General features: G+C 47.4%; 42 non-coding genes across 42 annotated transcripts; 21 read left to right on the top strand and 21 right to left on the bottom strand.

Annotated features, from left to right (window-relative positions):
* Nucleotides 1-761: 761 nt before the first annotated feature.
* Nucleotides 762-834, bottom strand: TRNAR-CCU (transfer RNA arginine (anticodon CCU)). Its single transcript has one exon. It is a non-coding gene; the product is annotated as a tRNA-Arg (tRNA).
* Nucleotides 835-946: 112 nt separating this feature from the next.
* On the top strand, nucleotides 947-1,017 carry TRNAG-GCC (transfer RNA glycine (anticodon GCC)). Its single transcript has one exon. It is a non-coding gene; the product is annotated as a tRNA-Gly (tRNA).
* Nucleotides 1,018-1,878: 861 nt separating this feature from the next.
* On the bottom strand, nucleotides 1,879-1,951 carry TRNAK-CUU (transfer RNA lysine (anticodon CUU)). Its single transcript has one exon. It is a non-coding gene; the product is annotated as a tRNA-Lys (tRNA).
* Nucleotides 1,952-2,058: 107 nt separating this feature from the next.
* Nucleotides 2,059-2,129, top strand: TRNAG-GCC (transfer RNA glycine (anticodon GCC)). Its single transcript has one exon. It is a non-coding gene; the product is annotated as a tRNA-Gly (tRNA).
* Nucleotides 2,130-2,619: 490 nt separating this feature from the next.
* On the bottom strand, nucleotides 2,620-2,692 carry TRNAK-CUU (transfer RNA lysine (anticodon CUU)). Its single transcript has one exon. It is a non-coding gene; the product is annotated as a tRNA-Lys (tRNA).
* A 107-nt stretch (nucleotides 2,693-2,799) lies between these two features.
* TRNAG-GCC (transfer RNA glycine (anticodon GCC)) lies at nucleotides 2,800-2,870 on the top strand. Its single transcript has one exon. It is a non-coding gene; the product is annotated as a tRNA-Gly (tRNA).
* An 861-nt stretch (nucleotides 2,871-3,731) lies between these two features.
* On the bottom strand, nucleotides 3,732-3,804 carry TRNAK-CUU (transfer RNA lysine (anticodon CUU)). Its single transcript has one exon. It is a non-coding gene; the product is annotated as a tRNA-Lys (tRNA).
* A 112-nt stretch (nucleotides 3,805-3,916) lies between these two features.
* TRNAG-GCC (transfer RNA glycine (anticodon GCC)) lies at nucleotides 3,917-3,987 on the top strand. The gene has a single exon. It is a non-coding gene; the product is annotated as a tRNA-Gly (tRNA).
* An 867-nt stretch (nucleotides 3,988-4,854) lies between these two features.
* Nucleotides 4,855-4,927, bottom strand: TRNAK-CUU (transfer RNA lysine (anticodon CUU)). Its single transcript has one exon. It is a non-coding gene; the product is annotated as a tRNA-Lys (tRNA).
* Nucleotides 4,928-5,034: 107 nt separating this feature from the next.
* Nucleotides 5,035-5,105, top strand: TRNAG-GCC (transfer RNA glycine (anticodon GCC)). Its single transcript has one exon. It is a non-coding gene; the product is annotated as a tRNA-Gly (tRNA).
* Nucleotides 5,106-5,595: 490 nt separating this feature from the next.
* TRNAK-CUU (transfer RNA lysine (anticodon CUU)) lies at nucleotides 5,596-5,668 on the bottom strand. Its single transcript has one exon. It is a non-coding gene; the product is annotated as a tRNA-Lys (tRNA).
* Nucleotides 5,669-5,775: 107 nt separating this feature from the next.
* Nucleotides 5,776-5,846, top strand: TRNAG-GCC (transfer RNA glycine (anticodon GCC)). The gene has a single exon. It is a non-coding gene; the product is annotated as a tRNA-Gly (tRNA).
* A 122-nt stretch (nucleotides 5,847-5,968) lies between these two features.
* Nucleotides 5,969-6,041, bottom strand: TRNAK-CUU (transfer RNA lysine (anticodon CUU)). The gene has a single exon. It is a non-coding gene; the product is annotated as a tRNA-Lys (tRNA).
* Nucleotides 6,042-6,148: 107 nt separating this feature from the next.
* On the top strand, nucleotides 6,149-6,219 carry TRNAG-GCC (transfer RNA glycine (anticodon GCC)). The gene has a single exon. It is a non-coding gene; the product is annotated as a tRNA-Gly (tRNA).
* Nucleotides 6,220-6,338: 119 nt separating this feature from the next.
* On the bottom strand, nucleotides 6,339-6,411 carry TRNAK-CUU (transfer RNA lysine (anticodon CUU)). The gene has a single exon. It is a non-coding gene; the product is annotated as a tRNA-Lys (tRNA).
* Nucleotides 6,412-6,518: 107 nt separating this feature from the next.
* On the top strand, nucleotides 6,519-6,589 carry TRNAG-GCC (transfer RNA glycine (anticodon GCC)). Its single transcript has one exon. It is a non-coding gene; the product is annotated as a tRNA-Gly (tRNA).
* A 490-nt stretch (nucleotides 6,590-7,079) lies between these two features.
* On the bottom strand, nucleotides 7,080-7,152 carry TRNAK-CUU (transfer RNA lysine (anticodon CUU)). Its single transcript has one exon. It is a non-coding gene; the product is annotated as a tRNA-Lys (tRNA).
* A 107-nt stretch (nucleotides 7,153-7,259) lies between these two features.
* On the top strand, nucleotides 7,260-7,330 carry TRNAG-GCC (transfer RNA glycine (anticodon GCC)). The gene has a single exon. It is a non-coding gene; the product is annotated as a tRNA-Gly (tRNA).
* A 122-nt stretch (nucleotides 7,331-7,452) lies between these two features.
* On the bottom strand, nucleotides 7,453-7,525 carry TRNAK-CUU (transfer RNA lysine (anticodon CUU)). The gene has a single exon. It is a non-coding gene; the product is annotated as a tRNA-Lys (tRNA).
* A 107-nt stretch (nucleotides 7,526-7,632) lies between these two features.
* On the top strand, nucleotides 7,633-7,703 carry TRNAG-GCC (transfer RNA glycine (anticodon GCC)). The gene has a single exon. It is a non-coding gene; the product is annotated as a tRNA-Gly (tRNA).
* A 119-nt stretch (nucleotides 7,704-7,822) lies between these two features.
* TRNAK-CUU (transfer RNA lysine (anticodon CUU)) lies at nucleotides 7,823-7,895 on the bottom strand. Its single transcript has one exon. It is a non-coding gene; the product is annotated as a tRNA-Lys (tRNA).
* A 668-nt stretch (nucleotides 7,896-8,563) lies between these two features.
* Nucleotides 8,564-8,636, bottom strand: TRNAK-CUU (transfer RNA lysine (anticodon CUU)). Its single transcript has one exon. It is a non-coding gene; the product is annotated as a tRNA-Lys (tRNA).
* Nucleotides 8,637-8,742: 106 nt separating this feature from the next.
* Nucleotides 8,743-8,813, top strand: TRNAG-GCC (transfer RNA glycine (anticodon GCC)). Its single transcript has one exon. It is a non-coding gene; the product is annotated as a tRNA-Gly (tRNA).
* A 1,604-nt stretch (nucleotides 8,814-10,417) lies between these two features.
* On the bottom strand, nucleotides 10,418-10,490 carry TRNAK-CUU (transfer RNA lysine (anticodon CUU)). The gene has a single exon. It is a non-coding gene; the product is annotated as a tRNA-Lys (tRNA).
* A 112-nt stretch (nucleotides 10,491-10,602) lies between these two features.
* On the top strand, nucleotides 10,603-10,673 carry TRNAG-GCC (transfer RNA glycine (anticodon GCC)). Its single transcript has one exon. It is a non-coding gene; the product is annotated as a tRNA-Gly (tRNA).
* A 677-nt stretch (nucleotides 10,674-11,350) lies between these two features.
* On the top strand, nucleotides 11,351-11,421 carry TRNAG-GCC (transfer RNA glycine (anticodon GCC)). The gene has a single exon. It is a non-coding gene; the product is annotated as a tRNA-Gly (tRNA).
* Nucleotides 11,422-11,540: 119 nt separating this feature from the next.
* Nucleotides 11,541-11,613, bottom strand: TRNAK-CUU (transfer RNA lysine (anticodon CUU)). Its single transcript has one exon. It is a non-coding gene; the product is annotated as a tRNA-Lys (tRNA).
* A 107-nt stretch (nucleotides 11,614-11,720) lies between these two features.
* On the top strand, nucleotides 11,721-11,791 carry TRNAG-GCC (transfer RNA glycine (anticodon GCC)). Its single transcript has one exon. It is a non-coding gene; the product is annotated as a tRNA-Gly (tRNA).
* Nucleotides 11,792-12,281: 490 nt separating this feature from the next.
* On the bottom strand, nucleotides 12,282-12,354 carry TRNAK-CUU (transfer RNA lysine (anticodon CUU)). The gene has a single exon. It is a non-coding gene; the product is annotated as a tRNA-Lys (tRNA).
* A 107-nt stretch (nucleotides 12,355-12,461) lies between these two features.
* Nucleotides 12,462-12,532, top strand: TRNAG-GCC (transfer RNA glycine (anticodon GCC)). The gene has a single exon. It is a non-coding gene; the product is annotated as a tRNA-Gly (tRNA).
* A 490-nt stretch (nucleotides 12,533-13,022) lies between these two features.
* On the bottom strand, nucleotides 13,023-13,095 carry TRNAK-CUU (transfer RNA lysine (anticodon CUU)). Its single transcript has one exon. It is a non-coding gene; the product is annotated as a tRNA-Lys (tRNA).
* Nucleotides 13,096-13,202: 107 nt separating this feature from the next.
* TRNAG-GCC (transfer RNA glycine (anticodon GCC)) lies at nucleotides 13,203-13,273 on the top strand. Its single transcript has one exon. It is a non-coding gene; the product is annotated as a tRNA-Gly (tRNA).
* An 857-nt stretch (nucleotides 13,274-14,130) lies between these two features.
* Nucleotides 14,131-14,203, bottom strand: TRNAK-CUU (transfer RNA lysine (anticodon CUU)). Its single transcript has one exon. It is a non-coding gene; the product is annotated as a tRNA-Lys (tRNA).
* A 107-nt stretch (nucleotides 14,204-14,310) lies between these two features.
* On the top strand, nucleotides 14,311-14,381 carry TRNAG-GCC (transfer RNA glycine (anticodon GCC)). Its single transcript has one exon. It is a non-coding gene; the product is annotated as a tRNA-Gly (tRNA).
* Nucleotides 14,382-14,871: 490 nt separating this feature from the next.
* On the bottom strand, nucleotides 14,872-14,944 carry TRNAK-CUU (transfer RNA lysine (anticodon CUU)). The gene has a single exon. It is a non-coding gene; the product is annotated as a tRNA-Lys (tRNA).
* Nucleotides 14,945-15,051: 107 nt separating this feature from the next.
* On the top strand, nucleotides 15,052-15,122 carry TRNAG-GCC (transfer RNA glycine (anticodon GCC)). Its single transcript has one exon. It is a non-coding gene; the product is annotated as a tRNA-Gly (tRNA).
* An 861-nt stretch (nucleotides 15,123-15,983) lies between these two features.
* On the bottom strand, nucleotides 15,984-16,056 carry TRNAK-CUU (transfer RNA lysine (anticodon CUU)). The gene has a single exon. It is a non-coding gene; the product is annotated as a tRNA-Lys (tRNA).
* Nucleotides 16,057-16,168: 112 nt separating this feature from the next.
* On the top strand, nucleotides 16,169-16,239 carry TRNAG-UCC (transfer RNA glycine (anticodon UCC)). The gene has a single exon. It is a non-coding gene; the product is annotated as a tRNA-Gly (tRNA).
* An 862-nt stretch (nucleotides 16,240-17,101) lies between these two features.
* Nucleotides 17,102-17,174, bottom strand: TRNAK-CUU (transfer RNA lysine (anticodon CUU)). Its single transcript has one exon. It is a non-coding gene; the product is annotated as a tRNA-Lys (tRNA).
* A 112-nt stretch (nucleotides 17,175-17,286) lies between these two features.
* On the top strand, nucleotides 17,287-17,357 carry TRNAG-GCC (transfer RNA glycine (anticodon GCC)). Its single transcript has one exon. It is a non-coding gene; the product is annotated as a tRNA-Gly (tRNA).
* An 861-nt stretch (nucleotides 17,358-18,218) lies between these two features.
* Nucleotides 18,219-18,291, bottom strand: TRNAK-CUU (transfer RNA lysine (anticodon CUU)). Its single transcript has one exon. It is a non-coding gene; the product is annotated as a tRNA-Lys (tRNA).
* A 107-nt stretch (nucleotides 18,292-18,398) lies between these two features.
* On the top strand, nucleotides 18,399-18,469 carry TRNAG-GCC (transfer RNA glycine (anticodon GCC)). The gene has a single exon. It is a non-coding gene; the product is annotated as a tRNA-Gly (tRNA).
* The last annotated feature ends 1,276 nt before the right edge of the window (nucleotides 18,470-19,745 follow it).

Here is a 19,745-nt window from a genome sequence, read left to right as displayed (position 1 = left end):
CAGGAAAAGAAAAAAAACATCCGCCCAATGTGGGGCTCGAACCCACGACCCTGAGATTAAGAGTCTCATGCTTTACCGACTGAGTTAGCAATGCTTGGTAACCGAGGAGTTGTGGTGATGGCAAGGCAAGGCATCCTGACTCTCCTGCTTTGTTTTGTACACTAAAGTACATGAGTAAGTCTAAAATTAAGCATCTGTGGATCATTGGTGGTTCAGTGGTAGAAATCTAGCCGGCCACGTGGGAGGCCGGGTTCAATTCCCGGTCAATACATTCCTGAGTTTTTGCTGATAGGGCAGTGCATTTTGTGAAAGTGAGTACAGCCATTTGCGCTGTGGTGATGCAAGTATACACTGTTCCACATACAATGGTACAGGAAGAGAAAAAAACAACTGCCCAACATGGAGCTCAAATACATGACCCTAAGATTAATAGTCTTATGCTCTAGCGACTGTGCTAGTCGGGCTTGGTTACGTAGGCTTGGAGGTGATGGCAAGGCAAGGCATCCTGACACTCCTGCTTTGTTTTATACACTAAAGTACATGAGTAAGTGTAAAATTAGGCATCTGTGGAGCATTGGTGGTTCAGTGGTAGAATTCTCGCCTGCCACGCGTGAGGCCCGGAATCGATTCCCGGCCAATGCAGTCCTGAGTTTTTGCTGATATGGCAGTGTATTTTGTGAAAGTGAGGACAGCCATTTGCGCTGTGGTGGTGCAAGTATACAGTGTTCCACATACAATGGTACAGAAAAAGAAAAAACATCCGCCCAACGTGGGGCTCGAACCCACGACCCTGAGATTAGGAGTCTCATGCTCTACCAACTGAGCTAGCCAGGCTTGGATGTGAATGTATGGAGGTGATGGCAAGGCAAGGCAAGGCATCCTGACACTCCTGCTTTGTTTCATACACTAAAGTACACGAGTAAGTGTAAAACTAAGTATCTGTGGAGCATTGGTGGTTCAGTGGTAGAATTCTCGCCTGCCACGCGGGAAGCCCGGGTTCGATTCCCGGCCAATGCAGTCCTGAGTTTTTGCTGATATGGCAGTGCATTTTGTGAAAGTGAGGACAGCCATTTGCGCTGTGGTGGTGCAAGTTGACAGTGTTCCACATACAATGGTACAGGAAAAGAAAAAAAACATCCGCCCAATGTGGGGCTCGAACCCACGACCCTGAGATTAAGAGTCTCATGCTTTACCGACTGAGTTAGCAATGCTTGGTAACCGAGGAGTTGTGGTGATGGCAAGGCAAGGCATCCTGACTCTCCTGCTTTGTTTTGTACACTAAAGTACATGAGTAAGTCTAAAATTAAGCATCTGTGGATCATTGGTGGTTCAGTGGTAGAAATCTAGCCGGCCACGTGGGAGGCCGGGTTCAATTCCCGGTCAATACATTCCTGAGTTTTTGCTGATAGGGCAGTGCATTTTGTGAAAGTGAGGACAGCCATTTGCGCTGTGGTGATGCAAGTATACACTGTTCCACATACAATGGTACAGGAAGAGAAAAAAACAACTGCCCAACATGGAGCTCAAATACATGACCCTAAGATTAATAGTCTTATGCTCTAGCGACTGTGCTAGTCGGGCTTGGTTACGTAGGCTTGGAGGTGATGGCAAGGCAAGGCATCCTGACACTCCTGCTTTGTTTTATACACTAAAGTACATGAGTAAGTGTAAAATTAGGCATCTGTGGAGCATTGTTGGTTCAGTGGTAGAATTCTCGCCAGCCACGCGTGAGGCCCGGAATCGATTCCCGGCCAATGCAGTCCTGAGTTTTTGCTGATATGGCAGTGTATTTTGTGAAAGTGAGGACAGCCATTTGCGCTGTGGTGGTGCAAGTTGACAGTGTTCCACATACAATGGTACAGGAAAAGAAAAAACATCCGCCCAACTTGGGGCTCGAACCCACGACCCTGAGATTAAGAGTCTCATGCTCTACCGACTGAGCTAGCCAGGCTTGGTTGAGAATGTATGGAGGTGATGGCAAGGCAAGGCATCCTGACACTCCTGCTTTGTTTCATACACTAAAGTACACGAGTAAGTGTAAAATTAAGTATTTGTGGAGCATTGGTGGTTCAGTGGTAGAATTCTCGCCTGCCACGCGGGAGACCTGGGTTCGATTTCCGGCCAATGCAGTCCTGAATTTTTGCTGATATGGCAGTGCATTTTGTAAAAGTGAGGACAGCCATTTGCGCTGTGGTGGGGCAAGTTGACAGTGTTCCACATACAATGGTACAGGAAAAGAAAAAAAACATCCACCCAATGTGGGGCTCGAACCCACGACCCTGAGATTAAGAGTTTCATGCTTTACCGACTGAGTTAGCAATGCTTGGTAACCGAGGAGTTGTGGTGATGGCAAGGCAAGGCATCCTGACTCTCCTGCTTTGTTTTGTACACTAAAGTACATGAGTAAGTCTAAAATTAAGCAACTGTGGATCATTGGTGGTTCAGTTGTAGAAATCTAGCCGGCCACGTGGGAGGCCGGGTTCAATTCCCGGTCAATACATTCCTGAGTTTTTGCTGATAGGGCAGTGCATTTTGTGAAAGTGAGGACAGCCATTTGCGCTGTGGTGGTGCAAGTATACAGTGTTCCACATACAATGGTACAGGAAAAGAAAAAACATCCGCCCAACGTGGGGCTCGAACCCACGACCCTGAGATTAAGAGTCTCATGCTCTACCGACTGAGCGAGCCAGGCTTGGTTGAGAATGTATGGAGGTGATGGCAAGGCAAGGCATCCTGACACTCCAGCTTTATTTCATACACTAAAGTACACGAGTAAGTGTAAAATTAAGTATCCGTGGAGCATTGGTGGTTCAGTGGTAGAATTCTCGCCTGCCACGCGGGAGGCCCGGGTTCGATTCCCGGCCAATGCAGTGCTGAGTCTTTGCTGATATGGCAGTGCATTTTGTGAAAGTGAGGACAGCCATTTGCGCTGTGGTGGTGCAAGTTGACAGTGTTCCACATACAATGGTACAGGAAAAGAAAAAAAACATCCGCCCAATGTGGGGCTCAAACCCACGACCCTGAGATTAAGAGTCTCATGCTTTACCGACTGAGTTAGCAATGCTTGGTAACCGAGGAGTTGTGGTGATGGCAAGGCAAGGCATCCTGACTCTCCTGCTTTGTTTTGTACACTAAAGTACATGAGTAAGTCTAAAATTAAGCATCTGTGGATCATTGGTGGTTCAGTGGTAGAAATCTAGCCGGCCATGTGGGAGGCCGGGTTCAATTCCCGGTCAATACATTCCTGAGTTTTTGCTGATAGGGCAGTGCATTTTGTGAAAGTGAGGACAGCCATTTGCGCTGTGGTGATGCAAGTATACACTGTTCCACATACAATGGTACAGGAAGAGAAAAAAACAACTGCCCAACATGGAGCTCAAATACATGACCCTAAGATTAATAGTCTTATGCTCTAGCGACTGTGCTAGTCGGGCTTGGTTACGTAGGCTTGGAGGTGATGGCAAGGCAAGGCATCCTGACACTCCTGCTTTGTTTTATACACTAAAGTACATGAGTAAGTGTAAAATTAGGCATCTGTGGAGCATTGGTGGTTCAGTGGTAGAATTCTCGCCTGCCACGCGTGTGGCCTGGAATCGATTCCCGGCCAATGCAGTCCTGAGTTTTTGCTGATATGGCAGTGTATTTTGTGAAAGTGAGGACAGCCATTTGCGCTGTGGTGGTGCAAGTTGACAGTGTTCCACATACAATGGTATAGGAAAAGAAAAAACATCCGCCCAACGTGGGGCTCGAACCCACGACCCTGAGATTAAGAGTCTCATGCTCTACCGACTGAGCTAGCCAGGCTTGGATGTGAATGTATGGAGGTGATGGCAAGGCAAGGCAAGGCATCCTGACACTCCTGCTTTGTTTCATACACTAAAGTACACGAGTAAGTGTAAAATTAAGTATCTGTGGAGCATTGGTGGTTCAGTGGTAGAATTCTCGCCTGCCACGCGGGAGGCCCGGGTTCGATTCCCGGCTAATGCAGTCCTGAGTTTTTGCTGATATGGCAGTGCATTTTGTGAAAGTGAGGACAGCCATTTGCGCTGTGGTGGTGCAAGTTGACAGTGTTCCACATACAATGGTACAGGAAAAGAAAAAAAACATCCGCCCAATGTGGGGCTCGAACCCACGACCCTGAGATTAAGAGTCTCATGCTTTACCGACTGAGTTAGCAATGCTTGGTAACCGAGGAGTTGTGGTGGTGGTGATGGCAAGGCAAGGCATCCTGACTCTCCTGCTTTGTTTTGTACACTAAAGTACATGAGTAAGTCTAAAATTAAGCATCTGTGGATCATTGGTGGTTCAGTGGTAGAAATCTAGCCGGCCACATGGGAGGCCGGGTTCAATTCCCGGTCAATACATTCCTGAGTTTTTGCTGATAGGGCAGTGCATTTTGTGAAAGTGAGGACAGCCATTTGCGCTGTGGTGATGCAAGTATACACTGTTCCACATACAATGGTACAGGAAGAGAAAAAAACAACTGCCCAACATGGAGCTCAAATACATGACCCTAAGATTAATAGTCTTATGCTCTAGCGACTGTGCTAGTCGGGCTTGGTTACGTAGGCTTGGAGGTGATGGCAAGGCAAGGCATCCTGACACTCCTGCTTTGTTTTATACACTAAAGTACATGAGTAAGTGTAAAATTAGGCATCTGTGGAGCATTGGTGGTTCAGTGGTAGAATTCTCGCCTGCCACGCGTGAGGCCCGGAATCGATTCCTGGCCAATGCAGTCCTGAGTTTTTGCTGATATTGCAGTGTATTTTGTGAAAGTGAGGACAGCCATTTGCGCTGTGGTGGTGCAAGTTGACAGTGTTCCACATACAATGGTATAGGAAAAGAAAAAACATCCGCCCAACGTGGGGCTCGAACCCACGACCCTGAGATTAAGAGTCTCATGCTCTACCGACTGAGCTAGCCAGGCTTGGTTGAGAATGTATGGAGGTGATGGCAAGGCAAGGCATCCTGACACTCCTGCTTTGTTTCATACACTAAAGTACACGAGTAAGTGTAAAATTAAGTATTTGTGGAGCATTGGTGGTTCAGTGGTAGAATTCTTGCCTGCCACGCGGGAGACCCGGGTTCGATTTCCGGCCAATGCAGTCCTGAATTTTTGTTGATATGGCAGTGCATTTTGTGAAAGTGAGGACAGCCATTTGCGCTGTGGTGGGGCAAGTTGACAGTGTTCCACATACAATGGTACAGGAAAAGAAAAAAAACATCCGCCCAATGTGGGGCTCGAACCCACGACCCTGAGATTAAGAGTCTCATGCTTTACCGACTGAGTTAGCAATGCTTGGTAACCGAGGAGTTGTGGTGATGGCAAGGCAAGGCATCCTGACTCTCCTGCTTTGTTTTGTACACTAAAGTACATGAGTAAGTCTAAAATTAAGCATCTGTGGATCATTGGTGGTTCAGTGGTAGAAATCTAGCCGGCCACGTGGGAGGCCGGGTTCAATTCCCGGTCAATACATTCCTGAGTTTTTGCTGATATGGCAGTGCATTTTGTGAAAGTGAGGACAGCCATTTGCGCTGTGGTGGTGCAAGTTGACAGTGTTCCACATACAATGGTACAGGAAAAGAAAAAACATCCGCCCAACGTGGGGCTCGAACCCACCACCCTGAGATTAAGAGTCTCATGCTCTACCGACTGAGCTAGCCAGGCTTGGTTGAGAATGTATGGAGGTGATGGCAAGGCAAGGCATCCTGACACTCCTGCTTTGTTTCATACACTAAAGTACACGAGTAAGTGTAAAATTAAGTATTTGTGGAGCATTGGTGGTTCAGTGGTAGAATTCTCGCCTGCCACGCGGGAGACCCGGGTTCGATTTCCGGCCAATGCAGTCCTGAATTTTTGCTGATATGGCAGTGCATTTTGTGAAAGTGAGGACAGCCATTTGCGCTGTGGTGGGGCAAGTTGACAGTGTTCCACATACAATGGTACAGGAAAAGAAAAAAAAGCATCCGCCCAATGTGGGGCTCGAACCCACGACCCTGAGATTAAGAGTCTCATGCTCTACCGACTGAGCTAGCCAGGCTTGGTTGAGAATGTATGGAGGTGATGGCAAGGCAAGGCATCCTGACACTCCTGCTTTGTTTCATACACTAAAGTACACGAGTAAGTGTAAAATTAAGTATTTGTGGAGCATTGGTGGTTCAGTGGTAGAATTCTCGCCTGCCACGCGGGAGACCCGGGTTCGATTTCCGGCCAATGCAATCCTGAGTTTTTGCTGATATGGCAGTGTATTTTGTGAAAGTGAGGACAGCCATTTGCGCTGTGGTGGTGCAAGTTGACAGTGTTCCACATACAATGGTACAGGAAAAGAAAAAACATCCGCCCAACGTGGGGCTCGAACCCACGACCCTGAGATTAAGAGTCTCATGCTCTACCGACTGAGCTAGCCAGGCTTGGTTGAGAATGTATGGAGGTGATGGCAAGGCAAGGCATCCTGACACTCCTGCTTTGTTTCATACACTAAAGTACACGAGTAAGTGTAAAATTAAGTATTTGTGGAGCATTGGTGGTTCAGTGGTAGAATTCTTGCCTGCCACGCGGGAGACCCGGGTTCGATTTCCGGCCAATGCAGTCCTGAATTTTTGTTGATATGGCAGTGCATTTTGTGAAAGTGAGGACAGCCCTTTGCGCTGTGGTGGGGCAAGTTGACAGTGTTCCACATACAATGGTACAGGAAAAGAAAAAAAACATCCGCCCAATGTGGGGCTCGAACCCACGACCCTGAGATTAAGAGTCTCATGCTTTACCGACTGAGTTAGCAATGCTTGGTAACCGAGGAGTTGTGGTGATGGCAAGGCAAGGCATCCTGACTCTCCTGCTTTGTTTTGTACACTAAAGTACATGAGTAAGTCTAAAATTAAGCATCTGTGGATCATTGGTGGTTCAGTGGTAGAAATCTAGCCGGCCACGTGGGAGGCCGGGTTCAATTCCCGGTCAATACATTCCTGAGTTTTTGCTGATATGGCAGTGCATTTTGTGAAAGTGAGGACAGCCATTTGCGCTGTGGTGGTGCAAGTTGACAGTGTTCCACATACAATGGTACAGGAAAAGAAAAAACATCCGCCCAACGTGGGGCTCGAACCCACCACCCTGAGATTAAGAGTCTCATGCTCTACCGACTGAGCTAGCCAGGCTTGGTTGAGAATGTATGGAGGTGATGGCAAGGCAAGGCATCCTGACACTCCTGCTTTGTTTCATACACTAAAGTACACGAGTAAGTGTAAAATTAAGTATTTGTGGAGCATTGGTGGTTCAGTGGTAGAATTCTCGCCTGCCACGCGGGAGACCCGGGTTCGATTTCCGGCCAATGCAGTCCTGAATTTTTGCTGATATGGCAGTGCATTTTGTGAAAGTGAGGACAGCCATTTGCGCTGTGGTGGGGCAAGTTGACAGTGTTCCACATACAATGGTACAGGAAAAGAAAAAAAAGCATCCGCCCAATGTGGGGCTCGAACCCACGACCCTGAGATTAAGAGTCTCATGCTCTACCGACTGAGCTAGCCAGGCTTGGTTGAGAATGTACGGAGGTGATGGCAAGACAAGGCATCCTGACACTCCTGCTTTGTTTCATACACTAAAGTACACGAGTAAGTGTAAAATTAAGTATTTGTGGAGCATTGGTGGTTCAGTGGTAGAATTCTCGCCTGCCACGCGGGAGACCCGGGTTCGATTTCCGGCCAATGCAATCCTGAGTTTTTGCTGATATGGCAGTGTATTTTGTGAAAGTGAGGACAGCCATTTGCGCTGTGGTGGTGCAAGTTGACAGTGTTCCACATACAATGGTACAGGAAAAGAAAAAACATCCGCCCAACGTGGGGCTCGAACCCACGACCCTGAGATTAAGAGTCTCATGCTCTACCGACTGAGCTAGCCAGGCTTGGTTGAGAATGTATGGAGGTGATGGCAAGGCAAGGCATCCTGACACTCCTGCTTTGTTTCATACACTAAAGTACACGAGTAAGTGTAAAATTAAGTATTTGTGGAGAATTGGTGGTTCAGTGGTAGAATTCTCGCCTGCCACGCGGGAGACCCGGGTTCGATTTCCGGCCAATGCAGTCCTGAATTTTTGCTGATATGGCAGTGCATTTTGTGAAAGTGAGGACAGCCATTTGCGCTGTGGTGGGGCAAGTTGACAGTGTTCCACATACAATGGTACAGGAAAAGAAAAAAAACATCCACCCAATGTGGGGCTCGAACCCACGACCCTGAGATTAAGAGTCTCATGCTTTACCGACTGAGTTAGCAATGCTTGGTAACCGAGGAGTTGTGGTGATGGCAAGGCAAGGCATCCTGACTCTCCTGCTTTGTTTTGTACACTAAAGTACATGAGTAAGTCTAAAATTAAGCAACTGTGGATCATTGGTGGTTCAGTTGTAGAAATCTAGCCGGCCACGTGGGAGGCCGGGTTCAATTCCCGGTCAATACGTTCCTGAGTTTTTGCTGATAGGGCAGTGCATTTTGTGAAAGTGAGGACAGCCATTTGCGCTGTGGTGGTGCAAGTATACAGTGTTCCACATACAATGGTACAGGAAAAGAAAAAACATCCGCCCAACGTGGGGCTCGAACCCACGACCCTGAGATTAAGAGTCTCATGCTCTACCGACTGAGCGAGCCAGGCTTGGTTGAGAATGATAGAGGTGATGGCAAGGCAAGGCATCCTGACACTCCTGCTTTATTTCATACACTAAAGTACACGAGTAAGTGTAAAATTAAGTATCCGTGGAGCATTGGTGGTTCAGTGGTAGAATTCTCGCCTGCCACGCGGGAGGCCCGGGTTCGATTCCCGGCCAATGCAGTGCTGAGTCTTTGCTGATATGGCAGTGCATTTTGTGAATGTGAGGACAGCCATTTGCGCTGTGGTGGTGCAAGTTGACAGTGTTCCACATACAATGGTACAGGAAAAGAAAAAAAAGCATCCGCCCAATGTGGGGCTCGAACCCACGACCCTGAGATTAAGAGTCTCATGCTTTACCGACTGAGTTAGCAATGCTTGGTAACCGAGGAGTTGTGGTGATGGCAAGGCAAGGCATCCTGACTCTCCTGCTTTGTTTTGTACACTAAAGTACATGAGTAAGTCTAAAATTAAGCATCTGTGGATCATTGGTGGTTCAGTGGTAGAAATCTAGCCGGCCACGTGGGAGGCCGGGTTCAATTCCCGGTCAACACATTCCTGAGTTTTTGCTGATAGGGCAGTGCATTTTGTGAAAGTGAGGACAGCCATTTGCGCTGTGGTGATGCAAGTATACACTGTTCCACATACAATGGTAAAGGAAGAGAAAAAAACAACTGCCCAACATGGAGCTCAAATACATGACCCTAAGATTAATAGTCTTATGCTCTAGCGACTGTGCTAGTCGGGCTTGGTTACGTAGGCTTGGAGGTGATGGCAAGGCAAGGCATCCTGACACTCCTGCTTTGTTTTATACACTAAAGTACATGAGTAAGTGTAAAATTAGGCATCTGTGGAGCATTGGTGTTTCAGTGGTAGAATTCTCGCCTGCCACGCGTGTGGCCTGGAATCGATTCCCGGCCAATGCAGTCCTGAGTTTTTGCTGATATGGCAGTGCATTTTGTGAAAGTGAGAACAGTCATTTGCGCTGTGGTGGTGCAAGTTGACAGTGTTCCACATACAATGGTACAGGAAAAGAAAAAAAACATCCGCCCAATGTGGGGCTCAAACCCACGACCCTGAGATTAAGAGTCTCATGCTTTACCGACTGAGTTAGCAATGCTTGGTAACCGAGGAGTTGTGGTGATGGCAAGGCAAGGCATCCTGACTCTCCTGCTTTGTTTTGTACACTAAAGTACATGAGTAAGTCTAAAATTAAGCATCTGTGGATCATTGGTGGTTCAGTGATAGAAATCTAGCCGGCCATGTGGGAGGCCGGGTTCAATTCCCGGTCAATACATTCCTGAGTTTTTGCTGATAGGGCAGTGCATTTTGTGAAAGTGAGGACAGCCATTTGCGCTGTGGTGATGCAAGTATACACTGTTCCACATACAATGGTACAGGAAGAGAAAAAAACAACTGCCCAACATGGAGCTCAAATACATGACCCTAAGATTAATAGTCTTATGCTCTAGCGACTGTGCTAGTCGGGCTTGGTTACGTAGGCTTGGAGGTGATGGCAAGGCAAGGCATCCTGACACTCCTGCTTTGTTTTATACACTAAAGTACATGAGTAAGTGTAAAATTAGGCATCTGTGGAGCATTGGTGGTTCAGTGGTAGAATTCTCGCCTGCCACGCGTGAGGCCCGGAATCGATTCCCGGCCAATGCAGTCCTGAGTTTTTGCTGATATGGCAGTGTATTTTGTGAAAGTGAGGACAACCATTTGCGCTGTGGTGGTGCAAGTATACAGTGTTCCACATACAATGGTACAGAAAAAGAAAAAACATCCGCCCAACGTGGGGCTCGAACCCATGACCTTGAGATTAAGAGTCTCATGCTCTACCGACTGAGCTAGCCAGGCTTGGATGTGAATGTATGGAGGTGATGGCAAGGCAAGGCAAGGCATCCTGACACTCCTGCTTTGTTTCATACACTAAAGTACACGAGTAAGTGTAAAATTAAGTATCTGTGGAGCATTGGTGGTTCAGTGGTAGAATTCTCGCCTGCCACGCGGGAGGCCCGGGTTCGATTCCCGGCCAATGCAGTCCTGAGTTTTTGCTGATATGGCAGTGCATTTTGTGAAAGTGAGGACAGCCATTTGCGCTGTGGTGGTGCAAGTTGACAGTGTTCCACATACAATGGTACAGGAAAAGAAAAAAAACATCCGCCCAATGTGGGGCTCGAACCCACGACCCTGAGATTAAGAGTCTCATGCTTTACCGACTGAGTTAGCAATGCTTGGTAACCGAGGAGTTGTGGTGGTGGTGATGGCAAGGCAAGGCATCCTGACTCTCCTGCTTTGTTTTGTACACTAAAGTACATGAGTAAGTCTAAAATTAAGCATCTGTGGATCATTGGTGGTTCAGTGGTAGAAATCTAGCCGGCCACGTGGGAGGCCGGGTTCAATTCCAGGTCAATACATTCCTGAGTTTTTGCTGATAGGGCAGTGCATTTTGTTAAAGTGAGGACAGCCATTTGCGCTGTGGTGATGCAAGTATACACTGTTCCACATACAATGGTACAGGAAGAGAAAAAAACAACTGCCCAACATGGAGCTCAAATACATGACCCTAAGATTAATAGTCTTATGCTCTAGCGACTGTGCTAGTCGGGCTTGGTTACGTAGGCTTGGAGGTGATGGCAAGGCAAGGAATCCTGACACTCCTGCTTTGTTTTATACACTAAAGTACATGAGTAAGTGTAAAATTAGGCATCTGTGGAGCATTGGTGGTTCAGTGGTAGAATTCTCGCCTGCCACGCGGGAGGCCCGGGTTCGATTCCCGGCCAATGCAGTCCTGAGTTTTTGCTGATATGGCAGTGTATTTTGTGAAAGTGAGGACAGCCATTTGCGCTGTGGTGGTGCAAGTTGACAGTGTTCCACATACAATGGTACAGGAAAAGAAAAAACATCCGCCCAACGTGGGGCTCGAACCCACGACCCTGAGATTAAGAGTCTCATGCTCTACCGACTGAGCTAGCCAGGCTTGGTTGAGAATGTATGGAGGTGATGGCATGGCAAGGCATCCTGACACTCCTGCTTTGTTTCATACACTAAAGTACACGAGTAAGTGTAAAATTAAGTATTTGTGGAGCATTGGTGGTTCAGTGGTAGAATTCTTGCCTGCCACGCGGGAGACCCGGGTTCGATTTCCGGCCAATGCAGTCCTGAATTTTTGCTGATATGGCAGTGCATTTTGTGAAAGTGAGGACAGCCATTTGCGCTGTGGTGGGGCAAGTTGACAGTGTTCCACATACAATGGTACAGGAAAAGAAAAAAAACATCCGCCCAATGTGGGGCTCGAACCCACGACCCTGAGATTAAGAGTCTCATGCTTTACCGACTGAGTTAGCAATGCTTGGTAACCGAGGAGTTGTGGTGATGGCAAGGCAAGGCATCCTGACTCTCCTGCTTTGTTTTGTACACTAAAGTACATGAGTAAGTCTAAAATTAAGCATCTGTGGATCATTGGTGGTTCAGTGGTAGAAATCTAGCCGGCCACGTGGGAGGCCGGGTTCAATTCCCGGTCAATACATTCCTGAGTTTTTGCTGATATGGCAGTGCATTTTGTGAAAGTGAGGACAGCCATTTGCGCTGTGGTGGTGCAAGTATACAGTGTTCCACATACAATGGTACAGGAAAAGAAAAAACATCCGCCCAACGTGGGGCTCGAACCCACGACCCTGAGATTAAGAGTCTCATGCTCTACCGACTGAGCTAGCCAGGCTTGGTTGAGAAAGTATGGAGGTGATGGCAAGGCAAGGCATCCTGACACTCCTGCTTTGTTTCATACACTAAAGTACACGAGTAAGTGTAAAATTAAGTATTTGTGGAGCATTGGTGGTTCAGTGGTAGAATTCTCGCCTGCCACGCGGGAGGCCTGGGTTCGATTTCCGGCCAATGCAGTCCTGGATTTTTGCTGATATGGCAGTGCATTTTGTGAAAGTGAGGACAGCCATTTGCGCTGTGGTGGTGCAAGTTGACAGTGTTCCACATACAATGGTACAGGAAAAGAAAAAAAACATCCGCCCAATGTGGGGCTCGAACCCACGACCCTGAGATTAAGAGTCTCATGCTTTACCGACTGATTTAGCAATGCTTGGTAACCAAGGAGTAGTGGTGATGGCAAGGCAAGGCATCCTGACTCTCCTGCTTTGTTTTGTACACTAAAGTACATGAGTAAGTCTAAAATTAAGCATCTGTGGATCATTGGTGGTTCAGTGGTAGAAATCTATCCGGCCACGTGGGAGGCCGGGTTCAATTCCCGGTCAATACATTCCTGAGTTTTTGCTGATAGGGCAGTGCATTTTGTGAAAGTGAGGACAGCCATTTGCGCTGTGGTGGTGCAAGTATACAGTGTTCCACATACAATGGTACAGAAAAAGAAAAAACATCCGCCCAACGTGGGGCTCGAACCCACGACCCTGAGATTAAGAGTCTCATGCTCTACCGACTGAGCTAGCCAGGCTTGGTTGAGAATGTATGGAGGTGATGGCAAGGCAAGGCATCCTGACACTCCTGCTTTATTTCATACACTAAAGTACACGAGTAAGTGTAAAATTAAGTATCCGTGGAGCATTGGTGGTTCAGTGGTAGAATTCTCGCCTGCCATGCGGGAGGCCCGGGTTCGATTCCCGGCCAATGCAGTGCTGAGTCTTTGCTGATATGGCAGTGCATTTTGTGAAAGTGAGGACAGCCATTTGCGCTGTGGTGGGGCAAGTTGACAGTGTTCCACATACAGTGGTACAGGAAAAGAAAAAAAAGCATCCGCCCAAAGTGGGGCTCGAACCCACGACCTTGATATTAAGAGTCTCATGCTTTACCGACTGAGTTAGCAATGCTTGGTAACCGAGGAGTTGTGGTGATGGCAAGGCAAGGCATCCTGACTCTCCTGCTTTGTTTTGTACACTAAAGTACATGAGTAAGTCTAAAATTAAGCATCTGTGGATCATTGGGGGTTCAGTGGTAGAAATCTAGCCGGCCACGTGGGATGCCGGGTTCAATTCCCGGTCAATACATTCCTGAGTTTTTGCTGATAGGGCAGTGCATTTTGTGAAAGTGAGGACAGCCATTTGCGCTGTGGTGATGCAAGTATACACTGTTCCACATACAATGGTAAATGAAGAGAAAAAAACAACTGCCCAACATGGAGCTCAAATACATGACCCTAAGATTAATAGTCTTATGCTCTAGCGACTGTGCTAGTCGGGCTTGGTTACGTAGGCTTGGAGGTGATGGCAAGGCATCCTGACACTCCTGCTTTGTTTTATACACTAAAGTACATGAGTAAGTGTAAAATTAGGCATCTGTGGAGCATTGGTGGTTCAGTGGTAGAATTCTCGCCTGCCACTCGTCAGGCCCGGAATCGATTCCCGGCCAATGCAGTCCTGAGTTTTTGCTGATATGGCAGTGTATTTTGTGAAAGTGAGGACAGCCATTTGCGCTGTGGTTGTGCAAGTTGACAGTGTTCCACATACAATGGTACAGGAAAAGAAAAAACATCCGCCCAACGTGGGGCTCGAACCCACGACCCTGAGATTAAGAGTCTCATGCTCTACCGACTGAGCTAGCCAGCCTTGGTTGAGAATGTATAAAGGTGATGGCAAGGCAAGGCCTCCTGACACTCCTGCTTTATTTCATACACTAAAGTACACGAGTAAGTGTAAAGTTAAGTATCTGTGGAGCATTGGTGGTTCAGTGGTAGAATTCTCGCCTGCCACGCGGGAGGCCCGGGTTCGATTTCCGGCCAATGCAGTCCTGAATTTTTGCTGATATGGCAGTGCATTTTGTGAAAGTGAGGACAGCCATTTGCGCTGTGGTGGTGCAAGTTGACAGTGTTCCACATACAATGGTACAGGAAAAGAAAAAAAACATCCGCCCAATGTGGGGCTCGAACCCACGACCCTGAGATTAAGAGTCTCATGCTTTACCGACTGAGTTAGCAATGCTTGGTAACCGAGGAGTTGTGGTGATGGCAAGGCAAGGCATCCTGACTCTCCTGCTTTGTTTTGTACACTAAAGTACATGAGTAAGTCTAAAATTAAGCATCTGTGGATCATTGGTGGTTCAGTGGTAGAAATCTAGCCGGCCACGTGAGAGGCCGGGTTCAATTCCCGGTCAATACATTCCTGAGTTTTTGCTGATAGGGCAGTGCTTTTTGTGAAAGTGAGGACCGCCATTTGCGCTGTGGTGGTGCAAGTATACAGTGTTCCACATACAATGGTACAGAAAAAGAAAAAACATCCGCCCAACGTGGGGCTCGAACCCACGACCCTGAGATTAAGAGTCTCATGCTCTACCGACTGAGCTAGCCAGGCTTGGTTGAGAATGTATGGAGGTGATGGCAAGGCAAGGCATCCTGACACTCCTGCTTTATTTCATACACTAAAGTACACGAGTAAGTGTAAAATTAAGTATCTGTGGAGCATTGGTGGTTCAGTGGTAGAATTCTCGCCTGCCATGCGGGAGGCCTGGGTTCGATTCCCGGCCAATGCAGTCCTGAGTTTTTGCTGATATGGCAGTGCATTTTGTGAAAGTGAGGACAGCCATTTGCGCTGTGGTGGGGCAAGTTGACAGTGTTCCACATACAATGGTACAGGAAAAGAAAAAAAACATCCACCCAATGTGGGGCTCGAACCCACGACCCTGAGATTAAGAGTCTCATGCTTTACCGACTGAGTTAGCAATGCTTGGTAACCGAGGAGTTATGGTGATGGCAAGGCAAGGCATCCTGACTCTCTTGCTTTGTTTTGTACACTAAAGTACATGAGTAAGTCTAAAATTAAGCATCTGTGGATCATTGGTGGTTCAGTGGTAGAAATCTAGCCGGCCACGTGGGAGGCCGGGTTCAATTCCCGGTCAATACATTCCTGAGTTTTTGCTGATAGGGCAGTGCATTTTGTGAAAGTGAGGACAGCCATTTGCGCTGTGGTGATGCAAGTATACACTGTTCCACATACAATGGTACAGGAAGAGAAAAAAACAACTGCCCAACATGGAGCTCAAATACATGACCCTAAGATTAATAGTCTTATGCTCTAGCGACTGTGCTAGTCGGGCTTGGTTACGTAGGCTTGGAGGTGATGGCAAGGCAAGGCATCCTGACACTCCTGCTTTGTTTTATACACTAAAGTACATGAGTAAGTGTAAAATTAGGCATCTGTGGAGCATTGGTGGTTCAGTGGTAGAATTCTCGCATTCCACGCGTGAGGCCCGGAATCGATTCCCGGCCAATGCAGTCCTGAGTTTTTGCTGATATGGCAGTGTATTTTGTGAAAGTGAGGACAGCCATTTGCGCTGTGGTGGTGCAAGTATACAGTGTTCCACATACAATGGTACAGGAAAAGAAAAAACATCCGCCCAATGTGGGGCTCGAACCCACGACCATGAGATTAAGATTCTCATGCTCTACCGACTGAGCTAGCCAGGCTTGGTTGCAAATGTATGGAGGTGATGGCAAGGCAATGCAAGGCATCCTGACACTCCTGCTTTGTTTCATACACTAAAGTACACGAGTAAGTGTAAAATTAAGTAACTGTGGAGCATTGGTGGTTCAGTGGTATAATTCTCGCCTTCCACGCGGGAGGCCCGGGTTCGATTCCCGGCCAATGCAGTCCTGAGTTTTTGCTGATATGGCAGTGCATTTTGTGAAGGTGAGGACAGCCATTTGCGCTGTGGTGGTGCAAGTTGACAGTGTTCCAAATACAATGGTACAGGAAAAGAAAAAAAAACATCCGCCCAATGTGGGGCTCGAACCCACGACCCTGAGATTAAGAGTCTCATGCTTTACCGACTGAGTTAGCAATGCTTGGTAACCGAGGAGTTGTGGTGATGGCAAGGCAAGGCATCCTGACTCTCCTGCTTTGATTTGTACTCTAAAGTACATGAGTAAGTCTAAAATTAAGCATCTGTGGATCATTGGTGGTTCAGTGGTAGAAATCTAGCCGGCCACGTGGGAGGCCGGGTTCAATTCCCGGTCAATACATTCCTGAGTTTTTGCTGATAGGGCAGTGCATTTTGTGAAAGTGAGGACAGCCATTTGCGCTGTGGTGATGCAAGTATACACTGTTCCACATACAATGGTAAAGGAAGAGAAAAAAACAACTGCCCAACATGGAGCTCAAATACATGACCCTAAGATTAATAGTCTTATGCTCTAGCGACTGTGCTAGTCGGGCTTGGTTACGTAGGCTTGGAGGTGATGGCAAGGCAAGGCATCCTGACACTCCTGCTTTGTTTTATACACTAAAGTACATGAGTAAGTGTAAAATGAGGCATCTGTGGAGCATTGGTGGTTCAGTGGTAGAATTCTCGCCTGCCACTCGTGAGGCCTGGAATCGATTCCCGGCCAATGCAGTCTTGAGTTTTTGCTGATATGGCAGTGTATTTTGTGAAAGTGAGGATAGCCATTTGCGCTGTGGTGGTGCAAGAATACAGTGTTACACATACAATGGTACAGGAAAAGAAAAAACATCCACCCAACGTGGGGCTCGAACCCACGACCCTGAGATTAAGAGTCTCATGCTCTACCGACTGAGCTAGCCAGGCTTGGTTGCAAATGTATGGAGGTGATGGCAAGGCAAGGCAAGGCATCCTGACACTCCTGCTTTGTTTCATACACTAAAGTACACGAGTAAGTGTAAAATTAAGTACCTGTGGAGCATTGGTGGTTCAGTGGTAGAATTCTCGCCTGCCACGCGGGAGGCCCGGGTTCCATTCCCGGCCAATGCAGTCCTGAGTTTTTGCTGATATGGCAGTGCATTTTGTGAAAGTGAGGACAGCCATTTGCGCTGTGGTGGTGCAAGTTGACAGTGTTCCAAATACAATGGTACAGGAAAAGAAAAAAAACATCCGCCCAATGTGGGGCTCGAACCCACGACCCTGAGATTAAGAGTCTCATGCTTTACCGACTGAGTTAGCAATGCTTGGTAACCGAGGAGTTGTGGTGATGGCAAGGCAAGGCATCCTGACTCTCCTGTTTTGTTTTGTACACTAAAGTACATGAGTAAGCCTAAAATTAAGCATCTGTGGATCATTGGTGGTTCAGTGGTAGAAATCTAGCCGGCCACGTGGGAGGCCGGGTTCAATTCCCGGTCAATACATTCCTGAGTTTTTGCTGATAGGGCAGTGCATTTTGTGAAAGTGAGGACAGCCATTTGCGCTGTGGTGATGCAAGTATACACTGTTCCACATACAATGGTAAAGGAAGAGAAAAAAACAACTGCCCAACATGGAGCTCAAATACATGACCCTAAGATTAATAGTCTTATGCTCTAGCGACTGTGCTAGTCGGGCTTGGTTACGTAGGCTTGAAGGTGATGGCAAGGCAAGGCATCCTGACACTCCTGCTTTGTTTTATACACTAAAGTACATGAGTAAGTGTAAAATTAGGCATCTGTGGAGCATTGGTGGTTCAGTGGTAGAATTCTCGCCTGCCACTCGTGAGGCCCGGAATCGATTCCCGGCCAATGCAGTCCTGCGTTTTTGCTGATATGGCAGTGTATTTTGTGAAAGTGAGGACAGCCATTTGCGCTGTGGTGGTGCAAGTTGACAGTGTTCCACATACAATGGTACAGGAAAAGAATAAACATCCGCCCAACGTGGGGCTCGAACCCACGACCCTGAGATTAAGAGTCTCATGCTCTACCGACTGAGCTAGCCAGGCTTGGTTGAGAATGTATGGAGGTGATGGCAAGGCAAGGCATCCTGACACTCCTGCTTTGTTTCATACACTAAAGTACACGAGTAAGTGTAAAATTAAGTATTTGTGGAGCATTGGTGGTTCAGTGGTAGAATTCTCGCCTGCCACGCGGGAGGCCCGGGTTCCATTCCCGGCCAATGCAGTCCTGAGTTTTTGCTGATATGGCAGTGCATTTTGTGAAAGTGAGGACAGCCATTTGCGCTGTGGTGGTGCAAGTTGACAGTGTTCCACATACAATGGTACAGGAAAATAAAAAAAACATCCACCCAATGTGGGGCTCGAACCCACGACCCTGAGATTAAGAGTCTCATGCTTTACCGACTGAGTTAGCAATGCTTGGTAACCGAGGAGTTGTGGTGATGGCAAGGAAAGGCATCCTTACTCTCCTGCTTTGTTTTGTGCACTAAAGTACATGAGTAAGTCTAAAATTAAGCAACTGTGGATCATTGGTGGTTCAGTTGTAGAAATCTAGCCGGCCACGTGGGAGGCCGGGTTCAATTCCCGGTCAATAAATTCCTGAGTTTTTGCTGATAGGGCAGTGCATTTTGTGAAAGTGAGGACAGCCATTTGCGCTGTGGTGGTGCAAGTATACAGTGTTCCACATACAATGGTACAGGAAAAGAAAAAACATCCGCCCAACGTGTGGCCCGAACCCACGACCCTGAGATTAAGAGTCTCATGCTCTACCGACTGAGCTAGCCAGGCTTGGTTGAGAATGTATGGAGGTGATGGCAAGGCAAGGCATCCTGACACTCCTGCTTTATTTCATACACTAAAGTACACGAGTAAGTGTAAAATTAAGTATCCGTGGAGCATTGGTGGTTCAGTTGTAGAATTCTCGCCTGCCACGCGGGAGGCCTGGGTTCGATTCCCGGCCAAAGCAGTGCTGAGTCTTTGCTGATATGGCAGTGCATTTTGTGAAAGTGAGGACAGCCATTTGCGCTGTGGTGGGGCAAGTTGACAGTGTTCCACATACAATGGTACAGGAAAATAAAAAAAAGCATCCGCCCAATGTGGGGCTCGAACCCACGACCCTGAGATTAAGAGTCTCATGCTTTACCGACTGAGTTAGCAATGCTTGGTAACCGAGGAGTTGTGGTGATGGCAAGGCAAGGCATCCTGACTCTCCTGCTTTGTTTTGTACACTAAAGTACATAATGTAAGTCTAAAATTAAGCATCTGTGGATCATTGGTGGTTCAGTGGTAGAAATCTAGCCGGCCACGTGGGAGGCCGGGTTCAATTCCCGGTCAATACATTCCTGAGTTTTTGCTGATAGGGCAGTGCATTTTGTGAAAGTGAGGACAGCCATTTGCGCTGTGGTGATGCAAGTATACACTGTTCCACATACAATGGTAAAGGAAGAGAAAAAAACAACTGCCCAACATGGAGCTCAAATACATGACCCTAAGATTAATAG

The sequence above is a fragment of the Pseudophryne corroboree genome, chromosome 3 (assembly GCF_028390025.1).
Source record: "Pseudophryne corroboree isolate aPseCor3 chromosome 3, aPseCor3.hap2, whole genome shotgun sequence".
NCBI lineage: Eukaryota > Metazoa > Chordata > Amphibia > Anura > Myobatrachidae > Pseudophryne > Pseudophryne corroboree.
This window is presented reverse-complemented; position numbering and strand designations above follow the sequence as displayed.